At 32.8% G+C, this 20,865-nt stretch overlaps 1 long non-coding RNA gene across 2 annotated transcripts in view; it reads right to left on the bottom strand.

Annotated features, from left to right (window-relative positions):
• Positions 1-10,825: 10,825 nt before the first annotated feature.
• The window catches only part of LOC127701910 (uncharacterized), a 97,207-nt gene continuing 87,167 nt past the window's right edge, over positions 10,826-20,865 (bottom strand). Inside the window, exons 1-3 of one of the 2 annotated variants that reach the window (XR_007982246.1) lie at positions 14,301-14,404; positions 12,576-12,782; positions 10,826-11,557 (exon numbers count right to left, since the gene is read on the bottom strand). This is a non-coding gene — a long non-coding RNA (uncharacterized LOC127701910). Of the gene's footprint in view, positions 11,558-12,575; positions 12,783-14,300; positions 14,405-20,865 lie in introns of those variants that run through there. The other variant, XR_007982247.1, reaches the window with a different exon arrangement.

The following is a 20,865-nucleotide window of genomic DNA, read 5'->3' as shown; positions in this document are numbered from 1 at the left end:
CACAATAAGTATTGTTAATTAAGAAACGAATATCTATAATAGCATTATTAGAGCGGAAGTCATTACACCTTTAATACCGGGGAGTTATAAAGAATACTGCATTAGCGGCTACTTTCATTAAAACTATTGTAAGTTATACTGAAATGTTTGTGACTAGTATTTTACTCATAAGTCGAAGAGAGACCGACGAAATCATGTCAAACAATGATAAACAAGAAAACGACACATACCAGTCTACAAAACACTACATACAAACTTAAGACTGACCAACACGAACCCCACAAAAAAGCGGAGGTGATCGCAGGTATTCCGAAATTATATTAATTCTTCTGCAGCAGTTAGTTTACGTAATATTCAAAACTATAATCCATGAAGCCGGCCAGCTTGGATTGAGTTTAGGATGTCAACAAAACTTACAAATTACATAAAAGTACAATATAAAGCGTAACTTTTCATCATGTGTGTACGTTTCTTTTTATTTGCTGGTACATCTGATTTGTTGGTTTTTATCTTTAACGTTTGTTGACTCTGGATTCTGGTATTTTACTCTCGTTTCTAAATAATTGGTTTAGTATCGGCTAGAAATGTACAAGCGATTGAATTGAATAAACTGATCAAATCTTTATGTAAACATTACACAGTATGGCAAAGTTATTCACTATCAATAATCCATTCAGATTTTTAAATACTTAACTATGTTTGATTCAAATCATTTACATATTTTTGTTGGAATGAAGATTTGTATATCACTTTGTTTTATGTTCCATGTATCTGATTTTTGTTTTTGTTTTGTTCTCACAAAATACAAAAAATAGAATAATGTTTGATTTATAAATTCATTTTGATAATCCAAATAATGAGATGATTACGGTTCAGGGATGATAAAACAAATGAAAGTAACACTTATAAATTTAATGCGTTCGAAACTTTTTTTTTACCGTCCCCAGGAACGCTAAAAGCTCAAATTGTATGGCTAAACAATAGATATACGTGTAATGGACAAATATTTCATTAGTTTTGCTACGGTTACATAGTCAAAGATAAGAAAGACAGACTTTAAAATAAGAAGAAAGACGTAAAACAATTCTTCAATCTCAAGAGATTATTATTCGGATTGATAATGAAAATTATTCCATTAAACAGAGAATTCTTCCGGGTTCGGTTTAATATATATAGATTGAAAGACAGGATATGTCATTCAACATATGAGTGCATTCAATTCAAACAGATTCGTCTTTGTACTTTTGTATTTCTTTATAATGCTGAATTTATATGTTAAAGTACATGTAGATCGATCTATTGATTATCAAAACAAAATCCAAATGCGTAGTAATGTTACATTACAAACGACTGGTGGTGGCATTGTTTTGTTAGAATTTCTCCCTTCCAAGTGGAAATTTGTCACTCAAACAGCTTTAGTGTTTTTCATTTGAGCATTCCTGGTGAAGGTAAATACAGGAAAGCGCTTCAGACGTACCACGTTTATAAAGTGTTATTTTAATTGACATTAAAATTTTCTCAGTTCTAACATGACATTTCTCACTTCTAAGTTGGGATTTCTCAGTTCCAATATGAAGTTTCATTGAAAATCAGAAATGTCAAGTTAGAAGTGAGAAATATGAACTTGGAAGTGAATAATGTTAACAACAGAATGTCACTATAGATCTTTCGTATCATAAACTTTACGTGTGCATCATTCTTATTTGCATTAGGATTAATATTAACAATTATTCTATGCAAATTTGTTTATGAACATATAATAAAAGCAAATGCTAACTTGAAAAAACCCCCCATGAAATATGAATAAGATGCTTCAATGCAATATAAACCAAAACCTCAACGGAAATTGAAATTTAGATGAGCTGAGCAACATCAAAACGTATGTAGTGTAAGATAAAATTATAGTAAGTGAAATATCTCTAGTATGCAAATTCCTACATGTACTTTATAGGCGAAACGCTGCTAGACACAAAAAACTCTAATAAGATTTTACAATACACGCAGTAAAATGAAACAATTTACTAGCTACCATTACAATTTCAATATATTATTGATAATTGTTCAGCATCATCGCACCTACAGACTGATGAATGGTATGTCCTTGAGTCTACTAGCAGGAGAGAATTAGTACCGTAGCACTGAATATTTTATTGGTACTCAAGATCTATGTTTTCAAAGTATAGTTTCCACTTGCCAATTAACACTGTATTTGATGACTTTATGATGATATAAAAGTACGTTTGGTTTATCATATTTTAGATATAAACCGGCAAAGTCAATTTTCTCTGTAAATAAACGCGTTTAACTTATAAACGGTTGACATCTACATTGTGAACCGGACGTAAACCCAACTTAAATATTTTAATAAAATTGATAGATTTAATGCGTTTATATGTAAAAATAGTCGTCAGTTATGCTCGAGGCTAATTGTTTCACAAGAGAACGTTTGAAGAGTTCGAACCTTTAAATTTGAGTAAGCAGCAACATAGTCTAATGATGTTCAAAACTTTTAAATCCAGTTCGAATATACGAATCAATAATAAAAACCAACTAAAAAGATAACAAAAACTCTAAAAGCAGCCAAACCGGGTGCGTCAACATGGTAAGCGTCTTCTGCTATGCATGTTACACTCTTCCCAGTCATCCACTATTCTGGTATCTAAAGGTCAAAGACCAGGAAAACATGTCGCTTGTGAGTTGCAACAAAGAAACATCGTCTCGGTCAACAAATTCGTGATGGTAACCATAAATCTTATGTTGTGTCAATTTTAGTCTATTTTCCTCATAACCCAGCTGGAGCGGTTTTTTGACTCAGGAGCACACCTATGTTGATGAATTGAGTATAGTGTGCACATGTACACGAGTAACGAATAAATTGAGATATGAAAACACCATACGACGGGGCAGAGAGTATAACACTGTTGAGAAATAGTAAGTTGCCAATAGCACAGCTGAAATGACATTAACGGTAATAAATCTATTGCTACAGATGCGAATATTGACATTCAAAGTTTCTTAAGTGATGCTCGAGACTAAAATATTAAAAAATCCAAATTAATACAAATTTAAACGTTAAAGGGCCGAAAAAAACACACCAAAAGCACCAAAAGTAAAAGCAAAACCGGGAAAGGAAGCAGGGCTATGCACGAGGGGGATAGTTTTCTTAAACTAAAATTTAGTAACAGTATATTTCAATAAAACAAAATCGTATGTTCATGCAAGTACAGAAGTTATGGATATCGACGACCAACAGCCCACCAGCAGAGGTATCGACCCAGTATTAGTACGAACATTAACGATGCCAAATTTATTGCACCAGATGCGCAATTCGACACTCAATGTCTCGCAAATGATACCCGCCCGATGCCAAAATCTTTGAAAATCCAAAACCTAATATCAACGTAAAAGAGCCGATAAAAAAGCAGGACCAAAAGTAAAGGCAAAATCGTACAAGTAAGCAGGGTTCTACATTCCTTAATCTAAAATGATTTCCCAATTTTTTTAGCTAGTTGTAAATGTGAATGAACCAACATTCCAATTTTCATACCAGAAAGAAGCACTGTCTACTGGACTGGTGAAATCGTTGTGGGGATGATTTCTAAATATCTGACTCTAACATAACAAACAGCAGCTACTAGTATTCAGTTTGACGTATAACTTGTTACTAATCAAAGCTGGTGCGATGTCGCCGATGTGACGTCGACCTTGGATACTTAGGTAATTCGAGACGTAGCCGGTCCCGAGGTCTTCTGAACAACCGACACGGTTGTCATAGATTCTAGTTTGAAGTCCATGTTTGTATTAACAAAATATCTTGCTATGTAGTTTGGTGGTATCCTTAATTTCAATTTCACTGGGATATATATGAGATGTAAGCACTAACTGAAATGTGGGTTATTAAGTGACATGATTGATTGATTGTTGTTTAAAGCCACTTTCAGAACATTTAGCTCTATATCATGGCGATCAGTTTTATTGGTGGAGGAAGTCCGATACCCAAAGAGAACCATCGATCTTCGGAAGGAAAACGCGCAATATTTGTCAATTAAAGGATTTGTACACATCTTGCCACGAGCAAGGCTTAACTCATGATATCAGTGTTGACAGGCCAATGACTACTGTTAATGAAGAACTTAGACCACTCGGTCACTGTGGTCCTAAGTGACAGGACATCATCAATACATCTAAAAGTGAAATTAGAGAACTTGCCAAGATGAATTTTTTGTCTTTGAGAAGGTTTTGTAGGAGTATAAATTAAATCAGCGGTAACTGCACACATTCGGTACCCGTTGTAATACCGACTGTGTGTTGAAGTATCAATCCATCTAGCTCAACAAATATTGTGTCGATCAAAACGTCCAGTATTTTGATGAAATCATCTTTGCTGTATTTGTTGTTGGAGTCCGTTAGTTCTTCGCAAGGTAAAGATTTTTCATTTCCGAATACAAAAAATGTATAGGTACGATTCCAGTTTTGTTGAAAAGGTACTTTTTAATGAGAATATGTTGAATAATACTGTAGAGCGTAGGAAAATGTGAAATTTTGAAATTATTGTAGAATTGATATGATTGTGATTGCAGATTTTTGAGTAAATCTTAAGAATTTGTAAGAAGCCGCATTGTTTGACACCACTGTCTGAGCATACCTCATCACAATATGTTTGAAGGCCATCTTTTATCGGAGACAGAATGCATGATGGTAGCAAGAACTTTAGAAATATGTTTATTTGAACAATTTGGATGAATCTGCAATATATCTTTCTTTCACAAATTTTTATGACGATTACTGATTATTTTATACATTTCAGAATCATTATTTCTTTTATCGTCTATTTATTCTCCAGTCTACATGCAATACTGTTATCCTTAGCTGACTGTCCCTGTATTAGCTCTGATTTATACAAAATTTAACGTACATTTGTTTTTACCTCAATTACCCTACCTTTTTCGCATTGCATTTATATGTATGATATAGTCAATGATTCATATAAAGCGGCATAACTCAATTATCCTTTTAGTGATATTACACACGTTATTTGATAACGATGATATTGAAGTTTATTTAATTGTATTTGTTATTATATGCTGACGACACTGTAATATTTGCTAGATCTGCTGCTGAATTGCAGTCTGCCTTGAATGCAATGTATTTATACTGTGAAACATGGCAACTTAAAGTTAATACAGCCAAAACGAATATTGTTATATTTTCTAAGAGTAGACAGGCTGAAAATGCTCATTTTATGTACAATAATGAAGGTTTATCTGTTATCGATGAATTCCAATATCTTGGCATAATATTTTCTAGAAAGGGTACTTTTCATAGTAACAAGTCTAGACTGGTACAACAAGCCAGAAAAGCTATGTTTTTTTGTATTGCGTAAAGCAAGAAAATTGTGAACTTGGTAGAGTACCTATGTCTGGTCGAATTAATGCAAGAATGATTGGTTTTTGGGAACGTATTGTTACGGATAAAAAAGTGAAAATTATATATACACTGTACGAAATGTTGTATAGACTCGAATCTGGTGATGTTTATCATTCTAAATGGTTAAATTATGTAAAAAATATTTTAATTAAATGTAGTAATGTTGATGCTTGGAATAATCAATGTGTTGGAAGGTATTGTAATTTATCTAAGAATGTGAAACAGTATTATCATGATTTATTTGTAAATGATTGGAAGACTAAAATATTCAATTCATCTAAATATTTAAATTACAGAATGTATAAGGCTGAATTTGGCATGGAAAATTATTTAACTGTATTACCTTTTGATTTAAGACACAACTTATGTAAACTTAGATGTGGTAGTCATAGATTACCTATTGAATGTGGTAGATTTTTTAGTATAGATAGGTCAGAAAGAGTGTGTGATTTTTGTAATAAGAAGAATTGGGTGATGAATTTCACTATATATTTAACTACAATTTTTTCAATGTTGAGAGGCAAACGTTTTTACCTGCAGAGATATGTAAAGTTAAAAATGTTGATCGTTTCTATGAACTAATGAATAGTAATGATCAATTCACTCTTGTTGGATTGTCTAAATTCTGTAAAATTGTAATGTCAATATTTAAGTGAAAAGTAAAATCACAAAAATACTGAACTCCGAGGAAAATTCAAAAAGGAAAGTCCCCAATCAAATGGCAAAATCAAAAAAACAAACACATCAAACGAATGGATAACAACTGTCATATTCCTGACTTGGTAAAGGCATTTTCTTATGTAGAAAATGGTGGATTGAACCTGGTTTTATAGCTAGCTAAACCTCTCACTTGTATGACAGTCGCATCAAATTCCATTATATTGACAACGATGCGTGAACAAAACAAACAGACAGTGATATTTACCTTCCTGGACAATTCTGTACATTTGTATATATGTTTAATTTTGTCCATGCATTATATTTGTTATATTGTATTGTTTGTACTATCATGCCTCATGTGAGGCCTTTAGTGAAATAAAAAGTTTCAAGTTTCAAGTTGCAAGTCATATGCGAATCTTTATTTGTTTAATATACGAATTCTCTCTATCATTTTAATTATAAGGCTATGAAATTTTTCATTGAAAACGAGAAATTTTTTTGAAAAAGTTGGCAATTAAATCACTGCGTCTTTAAAGTACAATGTTTATACAGTTTACAAACAACTTATGTTGTTGAGGGCCATGATGTATCATGACTCCCTAAAAAAACAATTGACCGAAATGAAGCCGAGGTCTACATTGCTTATGACTGAAGACCGGATGGTACAAAAACTGCCAGTTGTCTCGGAGTGACATGAATATTTTCTATATATCTTACTGGAAAGATAAAGTATTCAAACCAAACAGCAGAGTAAATACAAAATATATGATAAGCCTTATATGTGAAGTCCTGTTTCAAACGCACAAAACACTTCAAAATACAAAAACGAGAGTCCACATAAAAGAATAAAGAATAAAGATTTAGCACAAAGAACCTCAACAAGTTTTAAGCCTGGTATCTTGGATGAGTTAAATATCAAACATAATTAGAATTTGGAACGCCAGACTCGTGTTTTTCTACATAAGACTCACCAAAACAGTTGGAGACAAAATCAAACACAAAGTGGAAACATAAATGTCAAGGACTATCACCTAGCTAGACTTATACCGTATCTTTACTGGTTTTCCTCTTAGAGCACACGGGTGAGGTTCTTTGTTCTTGTTTTATGCGGACTGTCGTTTTCCACCGCCTTTTTTTATTGTAAGTGTTGTGTTGTCTTTCCTTCCTCAACCTTTTATACTGATTTTTCTGTATCTATAAGTTCTTGTTTTCAATTAAAAGATAACGAAATGAATTGATGGATGAAACGGCATCGTCAATGACCAAGTTAATGTTTATAACATAACTGTTTGGGCGTTCGATGTATGAGATAGCTTCTTATATAATTGACTAGTTAGTTTATATATAGTCTGTTTTTGTACATGTTTACCTTACTGTACTACATTAAACGTTGCACTGCAGACCTAGAGTGCATTTGGTTCAAAAATAAATTAGAAACTTAATAGTCCAGATCTATAGCAATCAATCTCAGTTAGACTTAAATAGTGTCAAGCACAATAACGGGTTATAGAACAATATAAATAGAATAGTATTCTACTACAGTAACTGCTTTCCAGTTTGACTAACAATTTTTGTGGAACCCAAAAAAACCCAACAATTTTGCACAAACACTCACTTTCTCTGAAAAACGAATTGTTTGCATATGCACAAATATCCAATTGAACCTACGAGGTTAACGATTATATTGCATTTTGGTGCATAAATTCCAAAACGTTGAATATTTTGTGTGCAGGTTTTTACTACCATTACAATATCTTTTATTGATATTTTTATTATTCGATATTTCATAACAAGTATTATTAATCTTATGATTATCATTATGAAATTGAGGGAAATAGGTGGTCGGATGAGTATATATATTTGCGTCTACCGGTGGCGGATCCAAGGATCGTAGAGGGCGTACCCTCCCCTCCCTCTTTGATCGGCCCTAAATTTATCATATCCCGTTTTTACGATCTATATGGTTATATAGCATAAAATCGTCCAAAAATATAATCCGTTTTATGGAATTACGCTCCTTTCAAAACTCCGTCCCTGTCTACTTTAAGAAAATAAACTAAGGGTGATAGCAAGTAAAACCATGACACTAGAAAAAAGAATATTGAATAATCTTTCTAGCATTTTTGCGCCTGTCCCAAGTCAGGAGCCTCTGGCCTTTGTTAGTCTTGTATGTTTTTTTAAAATTTAGTTCCTTTGTATGTTTTGGAGTTTAGTGTGACGTCCATTTTCACTGAACCAGTACACAATTTTATTTAGGGGCCAGCTGAGGACCACCTCCGTGTGCGGGATTTTCTCGCTGCGTTGAAGACCCATTAGTGGCTTTCGGCTGTTATCTGCTCTTTGGTCGGGTTGTTGTCTCATTGACATATTCCCAATTTCCATTCTCAATTTTATGAACCAACGACAACCACTGAACTACAGGCTCCTGAATTGGTACAGACACATAAAGAATGTGGCGGGGTTAAACATGTTTGTGAGCGCTTAACCCTCCCCTAACCTCGGACAGTGGCGTAACAGTGCAACATAAGAACAAACTATAAAAATCAGTTGAAAAAGGCTTGACTCATCAGATGGGTACAAATAGAAATACATCTAACAAAAACACAAAGTGAACGTGGACGGGTACTTGTACATCCCAAAAGACACTAAGTACAGATCTGAGAGTACTCGCAGTTACTGCCAGCTAGTTCAAAGCCAATAACAACTAATGAAAAAAAATCAGGTATCTAAGACTAAAGTATCAATCAGTACACATCCAACATCCAATGGATTTAGTGTAAAGATGTCTTTAACAGTCAGAGAAAAACATGACCGTGTGCAATGCCAAGCTATAAGTATCGACAGATTGTAGTACCGTAAAAGTGCATGTGTAATATTTAGTATGGTTTTAATTTACTGATATTAAAATCAATATTTATACCAATAAAAATAATATTCAAAGATTTAATTAACAGTGTTGAATAGGTAACCTTTTAGAATAGGTCTATTTACAGGATTGATAAGTTTACCCGGATCGTATCTAAATTTCCGGGTTCGGTTTACAACTTCAAACTTGCAGACCAAATCTTTGTATCTTTGAAAGAATTTTGTAAAGGTTTTAAGTAACTAGTGGTAACGAAATCCCTGACTTAATAATTTACTAGTAATACATAGATTACGCTCATTAAAATCCAAAACGTCACTACAAACACGAGCATAGCGAACGAGTTGGGATATATAAACACCGTAAGACGGTGCCAAAGGAACATCACCGTCCAAAAAGGGAAAATTAACAATAGGGAAAGAATAATCATCCCTTTTGTCGTAAATTATTTTGTAGAGTTTCTGGTGTAATACTCAAATATATAAATATAAATCTAGGAAAGGACAGCCCGTTTGAACTATCGTTCGAAGTGTAAGTTTGGTTGTACTTCTGGCGGTAAACAAAATAATATTACCAAAGTCGGCAACTGTAAGCATGTAGAAACACAACAAGTTTGTCTTTCCAAATATCTGTCATTCTTAAAATTGTCTGCCGCTAAGTGTAACCATGAAGCCGTTAGAATAGGAAGCTCGGGTTCCTGATTATATTTCTAACGTTAAGATAAAATGGGTCAGAAATGACTAAATGGATTAGCACTGATGCGCTTGCATTATGATTGATTGATTGTTATTTTTCTTTAACGTCCAGTGGCAAATATGCCATGCATGTTCCGGACGAAAGCAAATTAACAATAAAAACAATAGGTTTGATCGGGATGATTGCTCGAAATTTGGACTGTCAATAGAAAATGAGGGTAAATTGGATATGGATAAAACAGACCACCATCGGACCCCTCAAAGAGTTATTGCAAGGTTTCGTCACGTGCAGAGAGCCTGGTATCTCTACAAGAGGCATCGGATTCAACAAACGGACGCCACACCTTGATAAGCCCTTTACTGCCGTTCGGAAGAAGACCAAGGGATGACCATTTTTCTATAATCCAGCCACACAAGCCCTTTGGGTTTGCACGTGCATTATGATTTACAACAAGGCGTTCATGGACTCAATTACACTTTTTCTCGCGGATATTCAAGAAAAATGAAATTTGAATCAATTTTGTTAACCAATGGTTACCATTTGCTTTGTTACTTCCTTCATGACCTTGATTATCAATAAAAAAAAACGTCCGATATTTTTCGCTAAAATGTCCTACCAAAGCGCTAAAATGTCCTCCGTCGTCATAACTATACATTTCGATGATATACAAATATTTTTGTGGTAGAAAAAAGCACCAATTAAAAAACTCTGGAACAAAATTAAATGACTCCTTAACAAGTTTTTTTTTTGCATTCCTTACACCTTTAATACTGGACATTGTATATCTGAAGCTCATCTATAGGCTATAGAATGTTCTTACAAATATTTTGAATCAAAGGTCAATCAATATCACAATTTCTAGCGCTTTAAGGGCAGACGATACAGTAGCAGGGGTCAAATAGTACAGTTTCTAAATTAAAGGTGTTGTTTTTATAAACTTCATCTGTTTTCCCCCTTTTTCAATCAATGATGCTCTGCTTTGAAAACGCATTGTCAAAATTTGAAGAAAAAAATCAACGGTACATTTTTTTCTGTACCTTATGTAGAACCAAAATTATTGTCAACAATACTTGTTACTGAATGATAATTTTATTAATAAAACAAACATTTTACCCCCCACCCCCGAAAAATACAGATTGCAAAATTGCAATCGTGAGCCATTTTTATAACTTGGTTACATATTTCAAAAACAACATTTATTAGAAAATTCCGCAGCTATGTTAAGCTATAGAATCTTCTCGCAGATATTACATTGAAGAACCAGATATTACATTGAAAAACACAGATATTACATCGAAGAACGCACATATTACATTGAGGAACACATATATTACATTGAGGAACACATATATTACATTGAAGAACACAGATATTACATTGAAGAACACATATATTATACATTGAAGACAGCTACTACATTGAAGAACACAGATATTACATTGAAGAACACAATAAAATCTAACAAATACAGTCAAAATTTGGCCGACAATCTAAATGAAAAACAAGAGAAGATACAATCATTTTAGATATGTTCCAATTGTCGTAACCATAATCCCTTCCTCTTTTCCTCGAATGTGACCTACCGAATAAGACTTATCACTTGGTTTGTACTTACATGAGCAACAAGACGGAGCATGCCATATGTGGAGCAAAATCTGCTTATCCTTCCGGAGAACCTAAGATTACCCGGGTATTTGGTGGGGTTCGTAGAGAATGATAATAAAATACTATGATAAATGTTAAGTTATGAAACAATATGAGATCTAATATTGAAATACAATTTAGATAATCCTGGTTTTACAAATGCAGGACCTATGGTTAATATAGATATTCCGTTGGTAAGAGATAAAGAAAATCTATAGGCATCTCTGATTTCTCAGTCCTACTATATCATAACACGTATTATTCAACCTGAAAATAGAAAATTATGAAAGATGATACATTTTACACTGTAAATAAAGTCACTGTATACTGCTGTACCTGTATTTTACACTGTAAATAAAGTCACTGTATACTGCTGTACCTGTATTTTACACTGTAAATAAAGTCACTGTATACTGCTGTACCTGTATTTTAATTTGTAAAAAAGGGAACATATAAACATCAGCTTTAACTTAACTTTTAAATTACACTATATTGTTTTTGAATTTCTTTTTTCAAAAGGTTACGAATTCTACCCCAAAATATGTTCTAAATAGCTTTGCAATTATAACGGAATAACCATAGATTGTCTATGTAGTTTACGGAATAACCATAGATTGTCTATGTAGTTTACGGAATAACCATATATTGTCTATGTAGTTTACGGAATAACCATAGATTGTCTATGTAGTTTACGGAATAACCATAGATTGTCTATGTAGTTTATAACGGAATAATCATAGATTGTCTATGTAGTTTACGGAATAACCATAGATTGTCTATGTAGTTTACGGAATAACCATAGATTGTCTATGTAGTTTACGGAATAGCCATAGATTGTCTATGTAGTTTACGGAATAACCATAGATTGTCTATGTAGTTTACGGAATAACCATAGATTGTCTATGTAGTTTACGGAATAACCATAGATTGTCTATGTAGTTTATATATACTGTTTGCGTTTAACTTACCATTTTTCATTTTACTAAACCCAACGCAAATTACTGTTTTTAATTTTCGAGCAATAGACAGCCTTTTTCATTATCATTATCATTATTATGCTATGTAACTGCGCAAGATTTTACTGCTTTATGGATTAAACTTCTAATGATGACATTTGAAAAAATAATTTGACCAGAGCTATACATGTGCAAGAAAACAAACATTATAATTTGATTTTCTTTTTTCTTCTATACACATTATCCTTCGGTAGAAGTTCACCGTCACTAATTAAAATATATAAATGTGCATATCGAGCACAACATTATATAAAGTTAAAAGTAATTACATTTTTCACAAACGCATTTCTTCTTATTTTTCTTGCCGGAACATTTCCCATGATAACATCCCGATCTGTCACAGCAGTCTAAACAGTTCTTTTTGGCATTCTTTAATTTGTCCTTGTTTTGTGAATTACAACCATTCACTACTTTCGAGCACTGATCCTTTGTCATGGTAAGGTCTGGATTCCATGATGCCTTTACATCTTTTAACCCTACAACATACGGATTTGTTTATAGTTTATTCATACTTCAGTGATTTTTACTCAATATAGATCATTATCGTGTCCGTTTTCATGTTTATAAATTATTTATTCTATTATGTGCAATGACAATGAACAATCGGCTAACCTCGGGTGACTCCGCTTCTCTCCATACGGAATCGGCCGAGTTGTGACGAATTGTGCAATGAATTCAAAACTTTGGTTTTCTATAATTTAAGTTCAAATTTGAATAAAAGTCAGGGGTTATAATTTTTTTTGTGTTTTGAAGTTAGAGACGAGAAAAATTCGGAATCAGTCATGTCACAAAGTAACCTGTAGTTTGTAGTAACAAGAAATGACTTTAAAAAATGAAGTGAAATGGGTGAATCTTGAAATAAGAATACAATCTTTAATTCTGAAATTTATCCCTGTATCTATGATCTTATAACCTCTCTATCACAACAACTTCAATTAACTTAAACTTAAAATTAAACCAAAGATTGATTGATTGGTGGCTGTTTTAAGTCCAGTGGCAAGTTTAAGACGTATTCAGTACGAGAAAATGTTTATGTGATATTCATATAAACCCGACTTTGTACTTAACCGACACGGTGAGCCGGATTATGAACGTGCTAGTTTACAAGGTTACAGTCTGCAGGAAGATATGTCACTGAACGACACATTAGTCTGACTCCAGCCCGACTAGTAGTTACTCTTACTTCTAAATACGGCGTGCTTAGCGGAGAAGTATCAATTACGAATTTTCAAATCTTTTTTTTTTACCTAGTCGGGGATAGAACCCACGAACTCACGCACTCGAGCATGCTACCACGAGACCAACCATGCAGTTTAACTCAAAGACAAATTCTTTTCATACTACTTGATCAATACATGTTTTTAGATTGCATTAAATAACATGAATTAGTTGAAAGACAAATGTATTTATTACTTTATTAAATGTTTTCCTATGTTTTAAATGTTTCATAATAAATAAATTAATTTTATGTACTTTCCATATCAATCATTTCATCACATTACATAGTTATTATATATGTTTAAATGGTCCGAATCTGATTTGAAACTTTCTTTTACCTTTTGAATTGCAAAAGTATTTTATCAGTTTGGACATGAACATAAAAAAACATTACATTAAAGACAAGCACTGAACATAAACTATACATGTAAATGAGAAGAAAAACACTGAATATAATATAAAATAAGGAGATATGATATGATTGCCAATGAGACAACTATCCACCAGATACCAAAAGACGACTAGATGTTTGTAACTATAGGTCACCGTTGAGAAAAGTTTATACCGCACAGCAAGGTATAAAAGGTCCCGACATAACAAAATGCAAACCAGTAAACAAACGGCCTAATATATGTACAAAACAATAAACGAAAAACTTCCAAATGAATGTTATCCTGATAAAAAAAAAACGAAATGAGTTACAATATTTAAAATAAAACATTCGGCTGCAGTACGTAATAAACACGAAAAGAATAAATTATGGAAACAAAACTTACCTAAAAGACAAACAACAAACACAACGAATATTACTGCATACTTCATTTTCTGCTGAGGAACGATTCTTTATAATTTTGTGTCACGATAAACTCCACAAATGTTGTGCCCTATAAAATAGAATGATACATGCATACTGGATATTTGTATAACCCATGCTGAAAAGGGGTAGGATCCGTTTGGCATTGCGGGATATACAAATAGGTAGCCACGTCCAGTCAAAACGGGGACGTTAAATCACTCAAGTATGGGAAGTATCAATCTCGCACCACGTTTAAGAATCCTTGAAACAAATTCGATGGGATCCATATAGGTGGCCTAGTGCAAGGCAAAAATTTCTGCCCCTACCAAACATAGCCTTGTTTTCCAGTGACAGCTCAGATTTCCCGGTTCAGTTCTATTTGCCACTGGACGATTAGCAACCAACAATCGCTCAATTCAAAATCAAGTGGGGTCGGTAACAGGACGTCAAAACGATACTATGTGTAGGTAGAGTGTCGAGTTTTGAATAACCCCTGCGATAAATCGATAACAGGGCTTTTGGAAGGCAATATTTCCGCAGTCCAAATTTCCTCACAACTCGGTCGACCCACTCTGCATAAGTTGCCAATTGGAATTATTGTTAATTTGTTCTCATCCTGGATATGCAAGAAATTTTTTTCCCGTTTATGAAAGGACATGAAAATCTGATTTCTACTACTAGTAAATGTATAATCATTGTGGTTTTCCCTTGAAAAGCGCAAATGTCCGGCCAATTCAGTACAGGTGCACCAAAATTAGAAGTGTCTATCATGTTAGAAGCGCAATTGCCCTTTCGTGTTAAAGGTAAAAAAAAAAACCACAAACGTCCTGAGCCCTATGTTTTGGTCTTCAAATCCCTTTGCTGACTCAGGCATTTTGACGAACTTTTTTCCAAAACGCTTAAACTAAATAAAAAAAATTGCATCTTCAACTGCCTAAACTAATATGTTACCATTAACTTACCTGATTTTGTGTTGACAAATTTTTAGAATTTCAAAGCAAACAAAATAATTTTCTATTTATATACTGGTTCCTAACATAAAAAATACATTTTCCTATTTTCAAGATGGCAGAATTAGTACTTGCTTGTCATGCTTATGGCAATGTACATGTATTTATTGCATTCAATTATTTGATTTAAATCTGGTTTTAATAGGAAAATCAATAAAGACTGTCCGTCATGATAGAAACATTCATCTGTTATACTACAGGAGACGGTTGACAAAGGTAATCCATGAGATAAATGATTGTATAAATTTTTTAAAGTCATTCCTCAATTTATGGCTATAAACAATTTTTCGATTTATTGCGTTCCAAATTTTTTTCCTACAGCCATCTTTCGTTTCACCTGGCTTAAATCAAACTTTTTCGAAATTGTGTAGTTAACAAACAATTTTTGTCTAGTCGAAAAAACTAAGTATTGTAATTTGCAATTTACATTTGAGTGCCTTTTATCACTTAGTGAGTCAAATCAATGCGGAAATAATACTCATTCGATCATTTAATTTTGATTATATTCAAATTATAACATACTTTTTTTTAAATAACCGCATAATTATACAGATAAGAACATATATAAAATTGTTCAATTTTTTGGTAACTATTCACATTTATCAGGAAACACATCATACATTCATATTTGTAAAACGATAGACAATAAATAGAAATATTATAGCTTATGGTTGTCTGTATTTCTTTTTTATTATAGTCTAAATAAAATATCTAGGTTTCACCCAATCATACTTGTGTTTGATGTTAATGAATTATTGCAAAGCGATTGAAATTTAATATCTATGCAAAAGTAGGGATATTGTTTTTTAATTTATTCGCTATTTTTTTAATTTCAAAAATCATTTCTGGATTTATATTCATCAGGAATACTCAAACCATCCAAGGTCAACTTTGCCAGATGGAATCTGATTTTCTTAAAATAAAAAACGCATTTTTGATATATAAAAAAATCTATTTTTAATTTCATTTTATCCAGATTACAGCGTTAGTCTGGATACCCCTGTGATTAGTTACTGAACTTCCAGGGAATAAAAGTTCAGCAAATAAATATAAATGTTAATTTTACAATTTCTTACATTATTTCATTCCTAAGCATAGTTAATATATTTCTAAGTTGGTGTCACATGTTTACGGATCAAAATCATTCTTCTCACCGGGTTTGACGTGTTTTTCTTGAATCTAGTTTTAATTTCAATGAAAATGATTTATGCTCTAAAATAAATTTTAGATTGCAATATTAATGAATCGATATATATATATATATAGAAAAATAATTAGTTCATATCAAAAGATAGTAATTAATATTAAAAAAGCTATATTTGAATATTAGAAAGATAAAAAAATAATTTTAAAATAAAAATCGAACTTCTTATATCCAAATATTACAAAAAATAGACAATAAATTCACCAACGGCTTGGCATAAATCGAGTTTTAAATGTCCAGTTTTGAATGCATGATTGGAATCTGGGTCATCAAATTAATACCATACCATCTGTTTAAAATGCCTCACGGCATAGTTAAAATGTGACGAATATTACTGCAAAATCAGTATTTGTCAGGCAAAGAAGATCAATATGAATGGTCATAATTTGTTCTGGTTAATAAAATTTAATGGTTGTCCTAATTTCGGTCACTGGATATACAATACACAAATGTGTACTCAGATAAGATTTGAGTTTTATACCTGTTAAAGGTTTTTAGCTGTAACTCATATCACTTAAAAGTTTTACAGTAGTCATGCATCCCAAATTTTACGATCGTAAAAGTATCAGCTAGATGCAATTTACAGCAGTCATTGAAGTGCTTTACGTACGCAAAATGGGATCCCGAAATTTGTTTTCATTGCAGTTTGTGGCTAAAATTGTTGTTATAACAATATTGACTTACAGCAGTTCTTTTGCGCCAATTGCTATTTTCAAGATGTATCATTTGGGCCAAATATTATTTTTCCAAGGTACCAATTGCGCAAATCTATGGAATTATGTACTAATATTTATCGTATATTACCTTTCATAAAATATGGTACCATAAAAAGAGTAATTTATGGAATAAGGGACTATTGTTGAAAGATATGCTAAAATGATAAGAAAGTAGAAGTTTATGATGGTTATGTGTTGACCACATATGTTAATAACTATGCTTTGTTTCCAGTATTCTTATGGACTGAATTTCAATCAACAAACAACTGCGAGACGCACTAATAATTGACCAGAGGCGTTTCATAAGATAAATAATAAATAAATATTTATTTTATTATAGTGTCACATATTGATTGACAAATATTTACATATCACAGTATTCAACAAAACAATCAATACCCAGTCATAAATTTGACTTATGAGACACTTAACACATGCTATGTACATATCAATATAGTTTCACAGTTAAATTCATAAAATTATCATCAAAAAAATTTAAACATTTTTATGCATTTAAAAGCATATACATTTTGAGCAAAAAAAATAAAAATCTGAAAGGAATGTTGTTTAAAAAGTTTAAAAATAAATAAAAAAGAATAAAAAAAATATATATTTTAACATATATAAACAATTTGCATATTTAATATTATCCTAAAATTAATCACAGTGACTTTAAAATCATAAAATAGACTCTTACTGATAGTGTGTTATTAGTAATAATTAAGAAAATAATTTTCGTCTCATCAAACTCTTGTGTAAACATTTGCTTAGACATTTTTGAATATCGGAACATTTCATTATTTCAACAAGCTTAACATCATCATTTAACATTGAGAAATTGTCAATATATTGTGAACATTCGAACAACAATTCAAACCTAATGTCATCATATAAGGAGCAATTTAAAAGAAAATGTTTTTCAGATTCAACACTATTTAAGGAACAAAATTTACACAGTCTATTTTCTAGTGCTGTAGGCGGCCTGGTGTACCTGCCAGTCTCAATGGCTAACGGGAGCGAACCGGAGCGGAACAAGGCTAGAGTACGTCTGTACGAGCGTGGTATAATTTGGAGAACGTATGTCTCGGCATAATTGTTAGTTTTGAATAACCTGTACGTTCGAAGTTTGTTGCCATTTTGATGTCCACGATCATTAAATAGTTCACTTTGCCATTCGGTATTATCTAACACCTTTATTTTGTCCGTCACAAACTTCATAACTGTTTTTGTAGATAATAACAGATCATTTACAGTGTTTCGAATGTTTAATAAGTCGGTAATTTTATCCACCTCGCGGCACCAACCTTTACGTCTTCTCGAGGCCTACTTCCAAATTTTGAACACGTTTCGATTTTGGTCTGTTCTTGTTATTTTACACAACAGTCTGATACAGGATATACGCTGCTTATTTAAACATGAAATCCACCCCATGTCGCCCCGACTTGCGATATTGGACGTGTTTTTTCCTACAGATAAAAAGAATTTACAGGCTTTGTTTTGAACTGTATTAATGACATTAATTGATTTAGTTCCCCACACTGCACTTCCGTACATCAGAATTGGATCCACCATAGAATTATAAAGTTTAGTGTATACACTATGTGACATTCCACCAGATGATGCAAATTTACCAAAAAGAGCTCCTAAAGCTCGACTAGCGGACTTCGCGAGTTCTTTACTGTTTTTGATAAAAGTCAAATGCTCGTCTAGCCATATCCCAAGATACTTATATGAGTCAATGCATTTAATACTGTTTGCATCACATTCAAAATAACATCTGGTAAGGTTAAATGACTGTGGGCGAAAATGTACAACTTTAGTTTTATCTGCATTAATGGATAACTTCCAGTTAGAGCACCAGTCTGTCAACACATCCAACATAATTTGTAGACTTTCTTCGTTGGGCGCAATTAAGGCAATGTCATCCGCGTACAACAATATGCTTAACATAGTCTCATTTACAGCGATTCCACAATTCAACGCATTTATACGGTCTGCAAGGTCGTTAATATATACCGCGAAGAGCGTGGGCGACAGTATACAGCCTTGTTTTACTCCGGACGTCACACTGAACCAAGGGGTTAACTCATTATTCACACGGACAGTACATTGAACATCTTCATAAAGCAATTTGATTGCACCAAGAAACTTCCCACGTACACCAATAACTTGAAGTTTATACCAAAGTAAATCCCTTTTGACCGTATCGAAGGCTTTTCTCATATCGACAAAACACACATAAGTTGATTTCCTGGCAATTTTCGGTCATTTAGAATTGAATAAAGTGAAAATAAATGCTCCTCGCAACTGCGGCCTTTTCTGAATCCGTTTTGTTCATCGCACAAGCAATTATTAACTTCTAACCATTTACTTAGTCGAAAATTCAGAACAGAACAATAAATTTTACAAGGCACCGAGATTAACGTTATACCTCGATAATTTAAAGGGCATCTATTATCCGTGGAACCCTGTTTCAGAATTGGATTTATAATTCCACTTGTCCACTGACTGGGAACTCGGCCAAGTTCGAAACACCCACTAATTATTTGGTATAAAAGTTCTATCGCCACTTCATTTTTCAAAACCTCGGCAGGTATATCATCAATTCCAGCAGCCTTCCGGTTTTTTGCCTGAGTAACGGCCAACAGAATTTCATCTCGGGTAATTACGTCATTTAAAGAATCAACATTTATGTTAGAGTCGAAATCTGTTTCATCAAGATTGTTGTTATTCTCACTGTTATTCGTAAACAAAGCTTGAAACTCATCTTTCCATTTGTTTAAAACACTGTTCTTATCGGTTTTAACATTTCCTGTATCGTCGATAATGGCCCACGGAACGCGTGGTTTTCGTTCATTCGCTATTCAGGTCTTTCCAATCGATTTCCAGAATTCACTTTGGCTACACGCATTCAGTTGGTCTTCAAGTTTTTGTTGTTCCTGGTACACATACTTCCTTTTATATTTCTGGTTTATCCTATCGAATTGTTTTCTAACGTTACAAAACTCTTCTTTAAGTTTACGTTTGATGGTCTTTGATCCTTGAAATTTTAACCACTTTTTTTCTGATTCACATACTTTATCCCACTGTAGAGAAAGATTATCATTCCAATAAGGTTTATATAAGGACATAAGCACTTCAATGAGCTGTTTTTATTTCATCGCATCCATCTATATTTTTTTTTGGACAATATCGTAAATTTTCAAGCTTCTACACATATTAAAACGCGCAATGCTAATGCAATATCAGTCAGAAGCAAGCATAACTCAGAAAAGGAAACTCTTGTCGTTAAAAAATACCAAAACTTTACAAAAGGTGAACTAGTTTCTGTCTTAAATTACAAATTCCAGCCATTAATATGATTATGTTGTTTGACTTTAAAAAGTTTTATGTTTCGTTTGCATCCTTAAAAACAAATTCTATTAAAACCTCTGTAAACGACTTTTAACTCGGTCAATGTAAAATGTCGGTTCATCGCTTTTTATTAAAATAAATTGGCGCAATCGTATACTTTATTTTTGGTGCAAACGGTACTAGGCATTTTGAAAACAAGTGGCGCAGACGTAACATTGGCGAAAATTAGTTGTGGCGCAAAAGGACGCATTTTTGGCGCAA

The sequence above is a fragment of the Mytilus californianus genome, unplaced genomic scaffold, assembly GCF_021869535.1.
Source record: "Mytilus californianus isolate M0D057914Y unplaced genomic scaffold, xbMytCali1.0.p SCAF_5, whole genome shotgun sequence".
Lineage (NCBI taxonomy): Eukaryota > Metazoa > Mollusca > Bivalvia > Mytilida > Mytilidae > Mytilus > Mytilus californianus.
Note: the sequence above shows the minus strand (reverse complement) of the source record. Positions and strands in the feature narration are given on the sequence as shown.